The following is an 18,457-nucleotide window of genomic DNA, read 5'->3' on the forward strand; positions in this document are numbered from 1 at the left end:
GTCTTCTGACAGTGGCCAGTGCCAGGTGCCCCAGAGGGAGTGAACAGAACAGGTAATCCATCCCCTGTCGCCCATTCCCAGCTTCTGTCAAACAGAGGCTAGGGACACCATCCCCGCCCACCCTGGCTAATAGCCGTTGGTGGACCTGTCCTCCATATACTTATCTAGTTCTTTTTTGAACCCTGTTATAGTCTTGGCCTTCACAACATTCTCTGGCAAGGAGTTCCACAGGTTAACTGTGCATTGTGTGAAGAAATTCTTCCTTTTGTTTGTTTTAAACCTGCTGCCTATTAATTTCTTTTGGTGACACTTAGTTCTTGTCAGAGCCGTTCGTTGGGCACAGCAACCGCCCTGGGCCCTGTGTTTTGGGGGGCCCTGTGGGCAGGGAGGTGGGATGGGAGGCAGGCCAGAGAGTGGGGTGAGGAGGCAAACGGGGAGGCAAGAGGCAGGCAGGGGGGAGAGGGGGAGGAGCCCACTTACCAGATCCTCCCCCTCCCCTCAGCGCTTCCCGCCTGCTGGCGGGTCCTGCCAATCAGTGCCTCCCGCTCCCTGTCAGCGCCTACTGCCTGCTGCGAATCAGATGTTTTGCAGTGTCAGGAGGCGCTGGAGGAGAGGGGAGAGGAGCGAGGGTGCAGCGGAACTGGGTGTGGAAGAGGCAGGTTGGGAAGGAGCAGAGTGGGGGTGGGGCCTTGGGGGAAGGGGTGGAGTGGGGGTGGGGCCTGGCAGAGCCAGGGTGGAGCACCCCCCGGTAGATTACAAACTCGGCATCTATGTCCTGGGCCCCACACTCCCCCTAGGGATGGCCCTGGTTCTTTTGTTATGAAATGGAGTAAATAACACTTCCTTATTTACTATGTCCACACCAGTCATGATTTTATAGACCTCTATCATATCACTTAGTCATCTCTTTTCCAAGTTGAAAGTTGCTCTCTTATTAATCTCTCCTCATATGGAAGCTGTTCCATACCCCTAATCATTATTGTTGCCCTTTTCGATACTCTTTCCAATCCCAATATCATAGAATCATAGAATATCAGGGTTGGAAGGGACCTCGGGAGGTCATCTAGTCCAACTCCCTGCTCAAAGCAGGACCAATTCCCAACTAAATCATCCCAGCCAGGGCTTTGTCAAGCCGGGCCTTAAAAACCTCTAAGGATGGAGATTTCACCATCTCCCTAGGTAACCCATTCCAGTGCTTCACCACCCTCCTAGTGAAATAGTGTTTCCTAATATTCAACCTAGACTTCCCCCACTGCAACTTGAGACCATTGCTTCTTGTTCTGTCATCTGCCACCACTGAAAACAGTCTAGCTCCATCCTCTATTAAACCCCCCGTCAGGTAGTTGAAGGCTGCTATCAAATCCCCCCTCACTCTTCTCTTTTGCAGATTAAATAAGCCCAGTTCCCTCAGCCTCTGCTCGTAAGTCATGTGCCCCAGCCCACTAATCATTTTCATTGCCCTCCGCAGGACTCTGTCCAATTTGTCCATATCCCTTCTGTAGTGGGGGGAACCAAAACTGGACACAATACTCCAGGTGTGGCCTCACCAGTGTTGAATAGAGGGGACTAATCACTTCCCTTGATCTGCTGGGAACACTCCTACTAATGCAGCCCAATATTCCATTAGCCTTCTTGGCAACGAGGGCACACTGCCGACTCATATCCAGCTTCTTGTCCACTGTAATCCCTAGGTCCTTTTCTGCAGAACTGCTGCTTAGCCAGTCGGTCCCCAGCCTGTAGCAGTGCATAGGATTCTTCCTTTCTAAGTGAAGGACTCTGCACTTGTCCTTGTTGAACCTCATCAGATTTCTTTTGGTCCAATCCTCCAATTTGTCTAGGTCATTTTGGACCCTATCCCTACCCTCCAGCATATCTACCTCTCCCCCCAGTTTAGTGTCATCTGCAAACTTGCTGAGGGTTCAATTCATCCCATCATCCAGATCATTAATAAAGATGTTGAGCAAAGCCGGCACCAGGACCGATCCCTGGGGCACTCCACTTGATACTGGCTTCCAACTAGACATCGAGCCATTGATCCCTACCCATTGAGTCCGACAATCTAGCCAGCTTTCTATCCACCTTATAGTCCATTCATCCAATCCATACTTTTGTAACTTGTTGGCAAGAATACTTTGGGAGACCGTATCAAAAGCTTTGCTAAAGTTAAAATATATCACATCCACCGCTTTCCCCATAGCCACAGAGCCAGTTACCTCATCATAGAAAGCAATCAGGTTGGTCAGGCATGACTTGCCCTTGGTGAATCCATGTGGACTGTTCCTGATCACCTTCCTCTCCTCCAACTGCTTCAAAATAGATGCCTTGAGTACCTGCTCCATGATTTTGCTGGGGACTGAAGTTCCCCGGGTTCTCTTTCTTCCCTTTTTTAAATATGAACTGTGAATGTAGTAATATCACTGTTCTTATTTCTCTTTGAAGTCTATAGTAAACTATCTGTAAATGGCTGAAGATGGCTAATTACCTTATACTAATCAAGGTAGCTAATTTCCAGTGATGCTTAAAAAATAGGAGGTTACTTCAAAGTCTATTGTTCACCCAAGGACTGCATGCTGTCAAGGGGCTGCAAAAAAAAAAACAACCAACAACTCCAAAACTATAAAAGGAATTCTTGGGCCCTGATGCTTTCACCTCAGATCTGCTTAAACTTCATCAGGGGAAGTTTGAGTCAAAAGACTGAGGTCTCCAGTCCCAGCTGGATCACGCTGATATTGGACATTGGACTGTAACCTATGGGCTAATTCTGAAAGTACTTTTTGCAACTCTACTATGAAACTGACCTAAGAACTCTGTTCAAATCTGCATGTATAATGCTCTTTTAGCCAATACTCTCTCTTTGCTTTTTAAATACATTTTAGTTTTGTTCAATAAGAATTGGCTGTAAGCATGTATTTGGGTAAGATCTGAAATATTGACTTGGGGGGGTAATGTGTCCGATCCTTTAGGATTGGTAGAACTTTTTACAGGATGAACAAGATTTTCAGTAATCATCATATTTGACATGGCTGTCTGGGTGGGAGCATAAGGCTGGGTTGCTTTAGGGGAACTGTGTATTGGCTTCAGGGTATTGTAGAAGCTGTTTTGTTGCTAGCTTGGTGGATCTAAGTATTAGAATAACCACTAGCTTTGGGGATTGTCTGCCCCATTCTTTGCAGTTTGCCCTAATTGAGCAATCCCAGCATGGACCCCCTGGGACCCGGTCACAATGGGCCATGCCCCAAACTGAAGGGACATGGATAGGAAGAAAGCCAGGACAGTAGACTTAGACTCTCTGTTGGGAGGACCCTGCCACATTGCTCCCCACAGGGCCCTGGGCTGGGACCCAGTGGAGAGGGAGGACCCAGGTCCCCCTATTACACCCCTTAAGGGCTGAGGTCCAGGACTGTACATATGTAGAAAATCCAGCTTCCCTTTTGGGGTTACCCTGTTTCCCCCTCCCAGCATGGAGTCCTTCCTTGCCCCCTAGAGGGCTGTGACCTGTGCTCTCTGGGCTAGGTGTGTTTACCCTTTGATCAGATTCACCTTTTCCCAGCAGCTTTCCCATAACTGCACCCTGTCTATCACCAGCCTGGGGGAAAACACCCCCTTCTCTGTCAGTGGGGTCATTTGCACTCTCACAAACTACCACCTGGCAATTTCCTGGTCTCACTCTCCTCTGCTGTCACAGGCGTTGGAGCTGCATCTTGATGTAAAGAGACACAGTTACTTCCCAAAAATATATTAGAAATAGCATCCTGAAAAATTGGGACCTGGATTGGGGTACCCTTTGCCACCCCTTTCTCTGTCCCTGAGAAGTCATCTGTGTGACTGCTCCCCTCCAGGAGGTCAGTTACACAGTTCCTTCTCAAAGCCTGGGTCACAGGCTGAGTGCCTGGATGCACAGATGCTGACCCAGTGTCTAGTGTCCTGAGCATCCTGCCCCAAGGGACTAGTGAAGAGATATTCCTGTACCCCCACTATTCCTTCCCCAGTTTCCTCCTCTGGGCCCCCTCCTAAGACACATTTCTCTGTGCTCCCTAGGAAGGGGTCTCCTCCCTTGTTCACCTGCAATACTCTGCCAGCTAACAACTGGGACAGTTTCCTTAATTACAGACAACACCTCTCCTGCCCCTGCACCTGAGGGGATATTGTCTTCTGCTGGAAAGGAGCTAATCTCAGCCCCTCCCATACTTGGAAGCACCCTGCTTCCCTGTGTTACAGAGCCACCGGAATCCTCACTCACCTGAGTGGTTTCTGAGATCCCTGCCCCTTCTCTGGGCTCTCCTCTGGGACACATTGCTCTATGCTCCCTAGAGCCGGGTTTGCCTCTGGTTCAGCTGCGACCTGCTGGCAGCTAACAACCTGGACAATTCTCTCCCTGGCAGGCATTACACCCCCATCCCTTCCTGAGGTGGTGTTTCCTCCAGCTGCAGTGCAGGAGTTGGTCTCAACCACCCTCCCCCCTGGAAGCATGTGGCTTCCCCGTGCTGCAGAGGAATCAAGGAGACTCTCTCCCATTCTCTCAGCAGTTCCTGAGACCTTACCCTTTCCCTCAGGGCTCCCAGCATAACACTCCCTCCTGCCTCAGGCAAATACTTTAACCTGAGCGACACGGAAAAAATCATTACCAAGGAGTAGGTTGACTAGGAGGTATTCCACTACCCCCACTGTCAAAACACTTTCTAAACCTTCCCAAACCACATGGATTTTAGCTAGTGGTACGAGGAATCTGCTTTCGCCCACCCTCACAATCTCTGCCATTTGGCCAGGCAACATATGCCTGAGTCTGTTCAAAGGCATCAGCTAAAAAAGCCATCTCATCCACAGACTTTACGTCTTTGTCCCATAGACACTGCTTGACATCAGCCTTACACATGCCTAGGAAATGCTCTTGAGCAACAAGATCCAACATTCCCTCAGAACTTGTCACCTCTTTGCCCTCACCCATTTTCCCAACAAATCTTTCATTTTGTTTACATATTCCCCATTACTCATATCAATATCCCTCTTAAGAATCCTAAATTTAACTCTATATGTTTCAGGGGTAATCTGAAAACTTCGCAAAAGAGTATCTTTAAATGTACAATAGTCTAAAGCATCTTCAATAGGCATTCCACTGAATACATTTCAAGCTTTACCAGTTAATTTTGCAATCAGGATAGGAATTCTCTTATCCTCAGGGATTTCATGTATTACACACAGACTTTTGAAGGTAATCCGATATTCAGCAATATCATCGTCTTCACTGTATGTAGGACATAAGTGTTCCCATTTGTGGAGTGATGGGAGTCGTTGGGGTTGGGGGGTTCTGGTTCTGCTTCTCTAGTAGGTCCAGTTGGTGTTTTCGCTCTCTCTTTTCTCTTTTTCTCCCATAGCCCTTCTGTGTGCAGCTTCCTCCCTGGCTGCCTCTTTTTCTTTTTCTTTTTCTTTTATCTCCAGTTCTTTCAGGTGTAGTAATCTCTGGTGCTCCCTCCCTTTTTCTGCAGACTGAAGCCTAAAAAGCTCCAACTTTGCAATCGCTTCATTGCTTTCACTCATTTTCCGGCTTTCCTGTTCTTACTTCCCTTTCCCGAAATAATCAAACAGAAAATAACAAAACTGTGACCTCCTCTTGACTGTTCTTAGCCACTGCACTTGAGACTCACTTAAAATCACAAATATCAGTGCTTAAAGTGTGAACTTCACTTGGAGTAACAAGCCGTACATACACCCTGCTCGCTGCACCACTATGACGTTCCTCTCTGGTGTTATCTGGACCGGTGATCTGCTAGGTCACTCCAATCCTCGACTCTGGGAGCCAGCCTCACCCTGCTCTGCTGTGAGAACCCCCACTCCTGTGCTGTTCACACACAGCCTCTGGCATGTAAACTGCTACCAGCTACTTGCAACCAAATGACACTAGCCAATATCTCCAGCCCAGACACAACCCTAGGAACCTCAGTCTTGCAGTGTCCAGTTATGCCCGCTGGATGCTTTAAGCTTATATGAGTTTGTCAATTCAACAAAGAAATTGATATGTACCAGGCTTGTTCTCCCAAGGGGAGCCTCTGACACACTTCAAACCAAATGCACTGCTTCAAATAAAATAAACAGACAGATTTATTAACGATAAAGATAGATTTTAAGTGATTATAAGTCAAAGCACAACAAGTCAGAGTGGTTACCAAAAGAAAAGAAAATATAAGGACGCAGTCTAAACTCTCAACCTATTAGACTGGGGGCAGCAACTAGATTAAGCAGTTTTTCTCACCCCACTGGATATTGAAGTCCTCAGTATACAGGTTTGTTCCTTAAACCTAGGCTAGTCTCCTTTGTTGGAGTCTTGTCTTCTTCTCAGTGTCTTGGTTGCTTGCAGCATAGGTGGGGGCAGGAAAAGGCTCAGTATGTGTCCACTCTGCCCGTTTTATACTCTCAGTCTGTGCGCTTGTAGAACACAAGTCCAGGCATGTCTGTGAGGCATTGCTGAGTCTCCAGGGAAGGTCGAGCAATTCCCCTGGTGGGGCCTCAAGCAGGTGAGTCATCGCATTGTAGCTCCCTTGCTGGACAATGGTTGTTGATGGGCTATTTGACACCCCGCCTGGGGGTTGGTTACTTTCCTTGCTGTTGCTACTGGGGAGCTAATATCTGGCTCATTTCCAACTTACTGCTTTAGTGACCACCATACAACACAATTCTCATAACTTCATATGTATTAATGATACACATATATGGATAGAGAAATGACTTTCAGCAGATCCTAACCTTTCTCCCCTGATACCTTACATGGCATGCTTTATATGTGAGAGCACGATTATATGAAAATGAAGAATATGGGGGTTACAATATGCTCCTCCAAGGTACAGAGTGTCACGGTAGGGATAGCGTCCAGAATAACCTAGAAAAATTGGAGGAGTGGGCCAAAAAAATCTGATGAGGTTCAACAAGGAAAAGTGCAGAGTCCTGCACTTAGGACCAAAGAATCCCATGCACTGCTACAGGCTGGGGACCAACTGGCTAAGCAGCAGTTCTGCAGAAAAGGACCTAGGGATTACAGTGGACGAGAAGCTGGATATGAGTCAACAGTGTGCCCTTGTTGCCAAGAAGGCTAATGGAATATTGGGCTGTATTAGTAGGAGTGTTCCCAGCAGATCGAGGGAAGTGATTATTCCCCTTCATTTGACACTGGTGAGGCCAAATCTGGAGTATTGCATCCAGTTTTAGGCTCCCCACTACAGAAGGGATGTGGACAAATTGGAGAGAGTCCAGTGGAGGGCAATGAAAATGATTAGGGGGCTGGGGACATGATTTATGAGGAGCGACTGAGGGAACTGGGATTGTTTAGTTTGCAGAAGAGAAGAGTGAGGGGGGATTTGATAGCAGCCTTCAACTACCTGAAGGGGGGTTCCAAAGAGGATGGAGCTCGGCTGTTCTCAGTGGTGGCAGATAATAAAACAAGGAGCAATAGTCTCAAGTTGCAGAGGGGGAGGTCTAGGTTGGATATTAGGAAAAACGATTTCACTAGGAGGGCGGTGAAGCACTGGAATGGGTTACCTAAGGAGGTGGTGGAATCTCCATCTTTAGAGGTTTTTAAGGCCCGGCTTGACAAAGCCCTGGCTGAGATGATTTAGTTGGGGTTGGTCCTGCTTTGAGCAAGGGGTTGGACTAGATGATCTCCTGAGGTCTATTCCAACCCTAATATGCTATGATTCTATGACAGCATGGAGGCTACACCAGACAGCCCGGCATCCACACTCGCAGGGAAAAGAAACTTTTTCTGGGGCTACCTCTCAGAAGAATACATTTCAAAGGGTCACTGGACTACCAAGAGTGGGGGTGCGAACCCCTAAGTTATCCTTCACCTGAAGATGGAAAGGAACCGAGCACTTTGAGTTCTGTGAAAGGTCCTGCCCAGAGAGTCTGGTCAGCCATTCATGCTGGAAAAACACATCTTTGAATAAGAGACTGAAGTCACGTTTTAGTCTCAGAAGTGTATTTTTACTTTGATTTGTTTGCAACCCTTTTTATCTCTATGCTTCATACTTGGTACCAATTAAACCTATGCCTTTTTGTTTAATAAGCTTGTATTACTTTTGATATAAACCAGCACAGTGCTGTGATTGAAATAAGGGTTGTCACTCAGCCCCCAGTTAAATTAATGGGTGCAGTGTATTGTTTCTTTAATAGAGCAACAAACGTACTAACTTGTGTGAGTGTTCCAGGAGAGGGCTGGACACTGCAGGGAGACGTCTCTGGGGAACTTGGGAACTAGTGTGCGATGCAGGTTACCTGCAATGCGAGGCTAAGAATGGCAGAGTCTTGAGGAGCTGGCTGGTGAGGCAGACAGGCTGGTGTGGCTGGGAGCTGACGCACAGTCTAATCTCCAGCAAAGCTCTCTCTTGCTGAAGTAGAGTTAACACAGTAGCTCTCAGTTCTGGCTGTCCTGAACAGCACGATACACTAACATGTCATTGGTTCCAGGCGCAGGAGATGCGGCAGGAATGGTGACAGTATTAAGCTTTCTATAATCATCACAAAACCTTACAGTCTTATCTTTTTTGGGAGGCAACACAATAGGTGAGGCCCTGGAGCTGTCAGCCTCTTTATTTATCCCCATATCCAGCATACTCTGTATTACTTTGTGAATTTGTTCCTGTACTTTACCAGTGGCTCGGTATGCCCTGCTCGGTGCAGGCTGGGGTGCCACAGTGTTGATCTTATGGCCATTGTATGAGGCTTTCCTGGCAGGCTAGAGAATACCTGCCAGTGCTTAATTTGTAATGAAAGAGGTGCCGGGGCTCAAGCAATTAGCTGCCAGGGCTCAAGCCATTTTTTTTTTACGTTCATAACTGATGCAGCAAGTCCAGAGGCGCTGAGGCTGCGAACTGCCAAGCCCCCCAGGCAAGCCCTATCATAGACAAAGCACTGATACCTGCTTGTGGCTTTGCCTTTCCAGTCTGTATTAACTCCTTACATATCTCTCAGTGCTCTCACTTGATGAGCCATCTTGGTAAGCAGCCATCCAATCAAGGCAGTGTGTTCTCCCAGACAACTCCCCCCCCCCCAGCCCAACCAATCATATTCACAATGGTTCCTCCACCATGGCAAGCTTGAAGTCTATTTATGTGCACAGTCAGTGGGGCAGAATGTCCCTCCCGTGAGTTTTGCATTTGGTGCCTTTTTACAGGGAGTAGCTCCCGCACCAAGTCTCTCACCTCAAATGAGAGTTCACAAGCATTTGTGTGTTTTTGCTCTTCATGAGATTAGTTTAAGCCACTTCCATTATCCCTTTCAATTCCTTTCTCAACTCCTGTACATTTTCAGTCACTGGTTCCGGCTCTGTCTCTGTGCCACCTTCCCAGGAGTCTCTGATGCGATCCAGGGGCCCTGTCACCTTTCTCCCATACATGAGATCAAGTGGGGACAAATCCTGAGGACTCCCGAGGAACCTCTCTGTACGCTAATAACAGACGGGAACATTTCATCCCAGCCACTTACCATTTTGTCTGCATACATTCCCTGCATAGATTTCAGTGTCCCTTTCCCCCAAACCATGGGGCAACCCTCAGCTGTTTGACACCATGTATCTGCCATAATTCACTGAATAGCTGGGACATTACATTTGACCCACAATCTGACAAAATCTCCTTAGGAAAACCTACTTGGCTGAGAATAGTAAAAAGGGCCTTCTGCCACTATGTCAGCCTCTATATTAGCTCGAGAAACTGGTTCTGGCTATCTGGTGGAATAGTCCACTACCAACAAAATATACTTCTTTCCCCTTTGGGTTGGCCAGGGCATAAGGCCCACAATATTCATTGCCACCCTAAAATATGTCTCCTTGATTACAGGTAAGGGCTGTAGGAGAGCTTTGTGGGGCCTCTTCCACTTCTGACCTAAGTCACAAGACCGGCAATGTTTCTTTCCCTCATTCTGAATATTTGGCCAATAAAAATTCCTTTTAACCTTTCCTATGTCCTCCATGACCCCAAGTAACCTGCAAAAGGACAGCTGAGGGCTAACAATGCTTAACAAGCGCACAATCAGTTACTTGTAAGACTTCTCAGCCCCACTCTTCTTTCCCATGGGAGAGTCTCTGTACATCCTTCCCTCCTCTTGCACTAACCTTTCCCAGTCTCCCCTAACTGGTGAACCGCTGAAGATGATTCATGCCCCTTATGCTTTCTAGGGAGGGGTCTGCGCTCTGTTCTGCTGCAAAGTTATATCTGCTGTCACCTCCCACTCCATTCCTGGAGGCATACTGCATTTCTGGGTGAGAAATGTCCCCATCCCCTACAGCTGATTCTGTTTTTGCAGTCCCCTTCTGGGACAAAAGAGCTATATTAACAGCTCTGGACACAGTCAGAATATCACTCCTATTAGCAACCTTGTTGCAGTGCTATCCAGTACACCAGCCTTTAAGATGCCTTTTAGATCTTCCCACTTCAACTGCACTTTAGCAAAAGGCAAAGTGGTTTAACTCATTTTACACTTTCCCCAGGGAGCATGTCGGTTTCCCTGACCAGAGAAATCTGGGTGCCAGTGTCTCTCCAACCTTGGCATTCTTTGCCATTCACCTTGGAAGTTTAGTAAATTCCTTGCCAACCTCCAATGGGTCAGTCCTTACAAAATTCCTCAAGACCCCCTCAGGTACCTCGGTGGGTCCTGTGTTTTATGACAGCATATTAATATGGGTGGAATTGAGTGTGAACTTGGATTCCCCTTGCTTAGGGCAGTTGTTTCTCATCTGTTCAGTGGAGTCAAATGAGAAACACTTTCTTGGGCCTGGTCTACACTACGAGTTTAGGCTGAATTTAGCAGCGTTAAATCAAATTAAGCCTGGACACGTCCACATGACAAAGCCCTTTTTTTCGTCTTAAAGGGCCCTTTAAACCGGTTTCTTTACTCCACCTCCGACGAGGGGATTAGCGCTGAAATTGGCCTTTGTGGGTTGGATTTGGGGTAGTGTGGATGGAATTCGACGTTATTGGCCTCCGGGAGCTATCCCACAGTGCTTCATTGTGACCGCTCTGGACAGCACTCTCAACTCAGATGCACTGACCAGGTAGACAGGAAAAGCCTCGTGAACTTTTGAATTTCATTTCCTGTTTGCCCAGCGTGGAGAGCACAGGTGACCCCGCAGAGCTCATCAGCACAGGTAACCATGATGGAGTCCCAGGATCGCAAAAGAGCTCCAGCATGGACCAAACGGGAGGTACGGGATCTGCTCGCCATATGGGGAGACAAATCAGTGCTAGCTGAACTCCGTAGCAGTAAACGAAATGGCAAAATATTAGAAAAAGTCTCAAAGGCCATGAAGGACAGAGGCCATAACAGGGACGCACAGCAGTGCCGCGTGAAAATTAAGGAGCTAAGGCAAGCCTACCACAAAGCCAGAGAGGCAAACGGAAGGTCCGGGGCAGAGCTGCAAACATGCCGCTTCTACGCGGAGCTGCATGCCATGCCAGGGGGTGCAGCCACCACTACCCCAACCGTGTGCTTTGACTCCATCAATGGAGAATCACGCAACAGGGAAGCGGGTTCGGCGTACAAGGAAGATGATGATGAAGACAATGAAGATAGCTCACAGCAAGGAAGCGGAGAAACCGGTTTCCCCAACAGCCAGGATATGTTTATCACCCTGGACCTGGAACTAGTAACCCCCGAACTCACCCAAGGCTTGCTCCCAGACCCTGAGGGCACACAAGGGACCTCTGGTGAGTGTACCTTTGTAAATATTACACATGGTTTAAAAGCAAGCGTGTTTAATGATTAATGATTAATTTGCCCTGGCAATTGCGGCTAGTACAGCTTCTGGAAAAGTCTGTTAACGTGTATGGGGATGGAGCGGAAATCCTCCAGGGACATCTCCAGAAAGCTCTCCTTCATGTACTCCCAAAGCCTTTGCAAAAGGTTTCTGGGGAGAGCTGCCTTATCCCATCCGCCATGGTAGGACACTTTAGCACGCCAGGCCAGTAGCACGTAGTCTGGAATCATTGCATAACAAAGCATGGCAGCGTATGGTCCCGGGGTGTTTGTTGGCATGCAGACAATATCCATTCCTTATCTCTCTTTGTTATCCTCAGGAGAGTGATATCATTCACGGTCACCTGGTTGAAATGGGGTGATTTTATTAAGGGGACATTCAGAGGTGCCCGTTCCTGCTCGGCTGAACAGAAATGTTCCCCGCTGTTAGCCACGCGGTGTGGGGGAGGGGTGAAGTCATCATCCCAGAGAATTGGGTGTGTGTGTGTGGGGGGGGGTAGTTGGGTTTATGCTGCATGTTAACCCGGAAATTGCAGCCCCTCCTTTTACATTGCAAACCCATTTTAAATGGCCAACCCAACGGGTGCTTGGTATGGGAAATGAGGGCGCTGCTGTTTGAAACCATTCCCACATGTTATGAAGGTTAAAAAAGCCAAAAGACTGTGGCTTACCATGGCTGCCTGCAAGCTGAATTCTGTTGCCTGGCACTGCGTGAGTGATCTCTCACACCAAACCGGCAGGCCCTCAATATAAGAGGAAAAATGCAACCTTGTAACGAAAGCACATGTGCTGTGTAATGTGAACAGCAAAATTTAACGTGAAAGAGTGTACCCACTGTTCTCTAAAATGTGTCTTTTTTAACCACCTCTCCCTTCTCCTCCACCAGCTGCAAATGTTTCTCCTTCACAGAGGCTAGTGAAGATTAGAAGGAGAAAACGGCGGACTCGGGATGATATGTTCTCGGAGCTCCAGATGTCCTCCCATGCTAACAGAGCACAGCAGAATGCGTGGAGGCAGTCAATGTCAGAGTGCAAAAAAGCACAATATGAACGAGAGGAGAGGTGGCGGGCTGAATCATGGGCTGAAGAGAGCAAGTGGGGGCTGAAGAGAATAGGTGACGTCAGCTTGCTGACAGAAGGCAAGAGTTGATGCTCTGGCTGCTGGAGCATCAAACTGAAATGCTCCAGCGTACGGTTGAGCTGCAGGAAAGGCAGCAGGAGCAGAGACCACCGCTACAGCCCCTGTGTAACCAACAGCCCTCCTCCCCAAGTTACATTGCCTCCTCACCCAGATGCCCAAGAATGCGGTGGGGGGGCCTCCGGCCACCCAGCCACTCCACCCCAGATGATTGCCCAAGCATCAGAAGGCAGGCCTTCAATAAGTGTTAAAGAATTAAAGTTTTAAACTGCAGTGTGTCCTTTTCCTTCCCTCCTCCCCCACCCCTCCCGGGCTACCTTGGCAGTTATCCCCCTAGTTGTGTGGTGAATTAATAAAGAATGCATGAATGTGAAGTAACAATGACTTTATTGCCTCTGCAAGCGGTGCTTGAAGGGGGGAGGGGAGGATGGTTAGTTTACAGGGAAGTAGAGTGAACCAGGGGGATGGGGGGAAGGGTTCATCAAGGAGAAACAAACAGAAGTTTCACACCGTAGCCTGGCCAGTTACAAAACTGGTTTTCAAAGCTTCTCTGATGCGCACCGTGCCCTGCTGTACTCTTCTAACCGCCCTGGTGTCTGGCTGCACGTAATCAGCGGCCAGGCAATTTGCCTCACCCTCCCACCCCGCCATAAATGTCTCCCCCTTACTCTCACAGATATTGTGGAGCGCACAGCAAGCAGCAATAACAATTGGAATATTGGCTTCGCTGAGGTCTATCCGAGTCAGTAAACTGCGCCAGCGTGCTTTTAAACATCCAAATGCACATTCTACCACCATTTGGCACTTGCTCAGCCTATAGTTGAACAGGTCCTGACTACTGTCCAGGCTGCCTGTGTACAGCTTCATGAGCCATGGCATTAAGGGGTAGGCTGGGTCCCCAAGGATAATGATAGGCATTTCAACATCCCCAATGGTTATTTTCTGGTCCGGGAAGAAAGTCCCTTCCTCCAGCTTTTGAAACAGACCAGAGTTCCTGAAGACGCGAGCATCATGTACCTTTCCGGCCATCCCACGTTGATGTTAGAGAAATGTCCCTTGTGATCCACCAGGGCTTGCAGCAGCATTGAAAAGTACCCCTTGGGGTTTATGTACTCGGTGGCTTGGTGCTCCGGTGACAAGATAGGGATATGGGTTCTGTCTATCGCCCCACCACAGTTAGGGAATCCCATTGCAGCAAAGCCATCCACTATGACCTGCACGTTTCCCAGAGTCACTACCCTTGATATCAGCAGGTCTTTGATTGCGTTGGCTACTTGGATCACAACAGGCCCCACAGTAGATTTGCCCACTCCAAATTGATTCCCGACTGACCGGTAGCTGTCTGGCGTTGCAAGCTTCCACAGGGCTATCGCCACTCACTTCTCAACTGTGAGGGCTGCTCTCATCCTGGTATTCTGGCGCTTCAGGGCAGGGGAAAGCAAGTCACAAAGTTTCATGAAAGTGCACTTACACATGAGAAAGTTTCGCAGCCACTGGGAATCGTCCCACACCTGCAACATGATGCGGTCCCACCAGTCTATGCTTGTTTCCCGGGCCCAGAATCGGCATTCCACGTCATGAACCTGCCCCAGTAACACCATGATTTGCACATTGCTGGGGCCTGTACTTTGTGAGAGGTCTATGTCCATGTCAATTTCCTCATCACTCTCGTCGCCGCGCTGCAATCACTGCAATTGCCTCCTCGCCTGGTTTTGCTTTGGCATGTTCTGGCTCTGCATATACTCCAGGACAATGTGCATGGTGTTCATAGTGCTCATAATTGCCGCGGTGATCTGAGCAGGCTCCATGATCCCAGTGCTATGGCCTCTGGGCTGAAAAAAGGCATGAAACTATTGTCTGATGGAGAGAGGGAGGGGCGAGTGACGACATGGCTTACAGGGAATTAAAATCAACAAAGGTGGCTGTGCATCAGGGAGAAACACAAACAACTGTCACACAGAATGGCTGTCCCAAAGATTGAACTCAAAACCCTGGGTTTAGCAGGCCATTGATTTCAGGAGAGGGAGGGGGAAGCAAATGAATACAGAACAAATTTGGTCCATCTATTTTTTACACCTTAGGCTGGCAGCAGACGGTGCGGCATGACTGATAGCCATCGGCATCTTCTGGGTGCTTGGCAGAAGATGCTGTATTACGACTGATAGCCATCATCATCAAGACGGTTCAATAGAACTGCCGGCAGGACTGAGTCTCCAGGAGACAAAACATGTCTGCCCAGGTGCCTCTGACCGAACTCACTGAGGAGTATAACGATGATGGATACCAGTTGTAATACACCATCCACTGCCAAAAGGCAAGGAGCTGCTGCTGTGTAGCAATGCAGTACCACGTCTGCCGGCACCCGGATGACATATGGTGACGGTGAGCTGATCTGAGCGGGCTCCATGCTTGCCATGGTATGTTGTCTGCACAGGTAACCCAGGTAAAAAGGCGCGAATCGATTGTCTGCCGTTGCTCTGATAGGGGGGAGGGGCCTGACAACATGTACCCAGAACCCCCCGCGACACTGTTTTTGCATCATCAGGCATTGGAATCTCAACCCAGAATTCCAATTGGCAGCGGAGACTGCGGGAACTGTGGGATAGCTACCCACCTGAGGCAAAAAGTTTCTTGTGTAATCTGTAACCGTTTTAACAGAGACATTTTAAAAAATCTCAATTCATTGCTTCATTTACATCTAAATCATTAAACACCTGTGATGCTTTACCCCAATGGAGAGAGGAGGACAGTCATTTCCATTTCCTTGTAAATGGGGCACAATTTGTCCCAGCTGGGTGGGTTTTGAGAAGGATAGATTATTGCTTGCAGGTCTTCTATCTGCACTGTCAGCATCTTGAGTTGGTCCCTCTCCTCACACTTCACACTTCAAGCTCCAGGGTTCGCTGTGTGCTGCTTCTTGCTGCTGTTTTTCTGCCTCCCTCTCTTTGGCTCTGTGTTCAGCTTTCCACTTCTGGTGCTCGGGTTCTGCTCTCTCAGCCTTTCGCTCTTTGTCTTTCTGTTTGGTTTATCATTTTTGGTACTCATGTTCCTTATTTGCTTCTCTAACTCCGTCTGGCCAGTTCTAACTTCATGGGTGTTTCACTGTTGCTCATTTTTATACTTTCTTTTGTTCTATTTCCTCACTCAAAGTAAACTAGCAGAAAATAATGAAACTGTGACCTTTCTGTCTATTTCTAATCTTCTCACTTGTGAATCTCTTAGATTCTAATTTACCAGTGCAAATCCTCTTCCAACTATGCCACTGTTATCCTTCCTCTGGGTTTCCAGCACTGTCAGTCACCCTGTTACCTTTCTCCTGTAGCAAAAGGGATTTATTGGTGCTACACTATGTGGCAGCTCCCTGCCACCCTAGTCTGTTAGCCAGCCAGCCAAACTCCTTAGTCCTCTGCCAGTCCTTTCCTTGCCTTATAGGTTAACCCTGGGTGCACTTCAGTTCCCGAACTCCACAGAGCTCCTGCAGAAGTATCCCTGCAGCATACAGCCCCTGACACTGGAAACTCCCAGAAATTATCCAGTCCTCTATCTCCAAAGAGACAATATACACACCAGCTTGTTGGGGTGTTTAAGTTTATTAAGAAAGAACAGAGATTTAAGTGATACTAAGCAGAGGTAATAGAAACAGAAAACAGTTACAAATGCAACAAAAGTATAACACACTTGTAAGCAGGGCCGGCTTTAGGCCGATTCAGCTGATTCGGCTGAATTGGGCCCTGCGCTAAGAGGGCCCTGCGCCACAGCTCTCCACCCCACCCACAGCTCACTTCCCCCTCCTCCCCTCCCCTGAACGCGCCGCCCCCTGCTCCTCCCCCGCCCCTGCTTCCCGCGAATCAGAGGTTCGCGGGAAGTCTGAAAAGAAGCATGGGCAGGCAGGCAGCACCAGGTAAGCTGGGGTGGCGGGGGGTGCTAGAAGGGCTCCAGGGAGGCGCGGCCCAGTCCAGCCCCAGCCAAGCAGCTCCCTCCAGCCCCGGTTCCGGCTGAGCGTGCCGGCCCCAGTGGCTCCGGCCTGGCTCGGCTCCAGCGGCACGGCTCAGCTCTGGCCCAGCCCCCGCGGCGCGGCTTGGCTCCGCTCCGGCCCGGCCCCCGTGGCGCGGCTCGGGCCCGGCCCGGCTCCCACGGCGCGGCTCGGCTCTGGCCCGGCCCCCACGGCTCGGCTCGGCTCGGGTCCGGTGCGGCTCTCGCGGCTCGGCTCTGGCCCGGCCCCCACAGCGCGGTGCGGCTCGGGTCCGGCTTGGCCCCCGCGGCTCAGCTCAGCTCTGGCCGCCGAGCGGCTCCGGGCCAGAGCGTGGCTCGATTCTTGGGGGCGGGGCTTGCCGCAAGTCTTGCTAAAGCCGGCCCTGCTTGTAAGAGACTACCTATAACCATAGCAGCCTCCAAGCTTGGTCTAAATTAGTTTTCTCACCTACAATTACTTTTCAGAGTCACCAACCCCCATAACTGGGGATCCACCATTCATAGGTGCAAAAAGTGCCGACCTCTTTGTTCCCCCACTGCTGGATAACAAGATGCCCTTTTGCTTTGCTTTGTATTTCCCACAGCTCATTGTCTTTGTCTCAAGAGTCAGGATGACCCTCTGGGGTTCAAACTGCAGGGTGCCCTCCAGTGTGCTGGTATCTCATCCTCCTGATAACTGTGGGGATCTCGGATGCAAATGAGCTGCCCATTGTCTCTGGCGTCCTCATGCTCAATTTACATAAGAGACCCAGGCAAACAAGCAAATAAACAAGTTTGTCCTGGACAAAGGAATATTGATCACATTCTGCCCCCAAAACATATTTTAGGCACATATTTCCAGTACACAGACATAACCCTTTACATGCCAGGGAATGATATTAATGACCGGTGTGTCACCAGTGTTCATTCAATACCCCACATAACACTCCTTACAGATAATTACTGTGACAGCAATGTGATAGGTGTAGTGAGCATGTCAGGCCTGATAGGCGTTACAGAGCAGTGGCTCTCTGCCAGTTTGCACTGAGGGTCCATTAGGGTCACAACCGTCCCTACTCACCCCCAGAGACTTAGCTGGAGAAGGTGCCTGACAGTGCCAGGCCCAAAGACTTTCATTGTCGCCAAGCTGAAGGCAGCGGCTCCTCCAGATTCAGAGCAATGTGAAAGGACGTGCAGAGAGCCAGGGAGCCTGGTTCCTTCTATGTCTTATGAGACCTGCTGGGACCAATGGGAGAGGGTCTGGTGGGCAGAGGGGAGGAGCCTTGGCCCTTGGTGAAAGTCTAGGCCAGGCCCAGCCACTCAAAGCGGGGGCCAGTCTAGGTGAGTCGGATTGGGTCAAACAAGAGGGAAAGGGCTTCTGGGGAAAGATTTTGTACTGCAAGGCCCAGACCCAATTTCAGCCCCAGAGCACATAGCTGTGGGGGCTCATGAAGGCTAGGGTTACCATACGTCCTCTTTTTCCCGGACATGTCCGGCTTTTCAGCACTCAAACCCCCGTCCGGGGGGGAATTGCCAAAAAGCGGAACATGTCTGGGAAAATGGCGGCTCTGTTTAAGAGCCGGGCTGCCTGAACGCTACCGGCTTCGGGCAGCCCCGTGCCTCCAGACCC

The sequence above is a fragment of the Trachemys scripta genome, chromosome 16, assembly GCF_013100865.1.
Source record: "Trachemys scripta elegans isolate TJP31775 chromosome 16, CAS_Tse_1.0, whole genome shotgun sequence".
In the NCBI taxonomy this organism is placed as follows: domain Eukaryota; kingdom Metazoa; phylum Chordata; order Testudines; family Emydidae; genus Trachemys; species Trachemys scripta.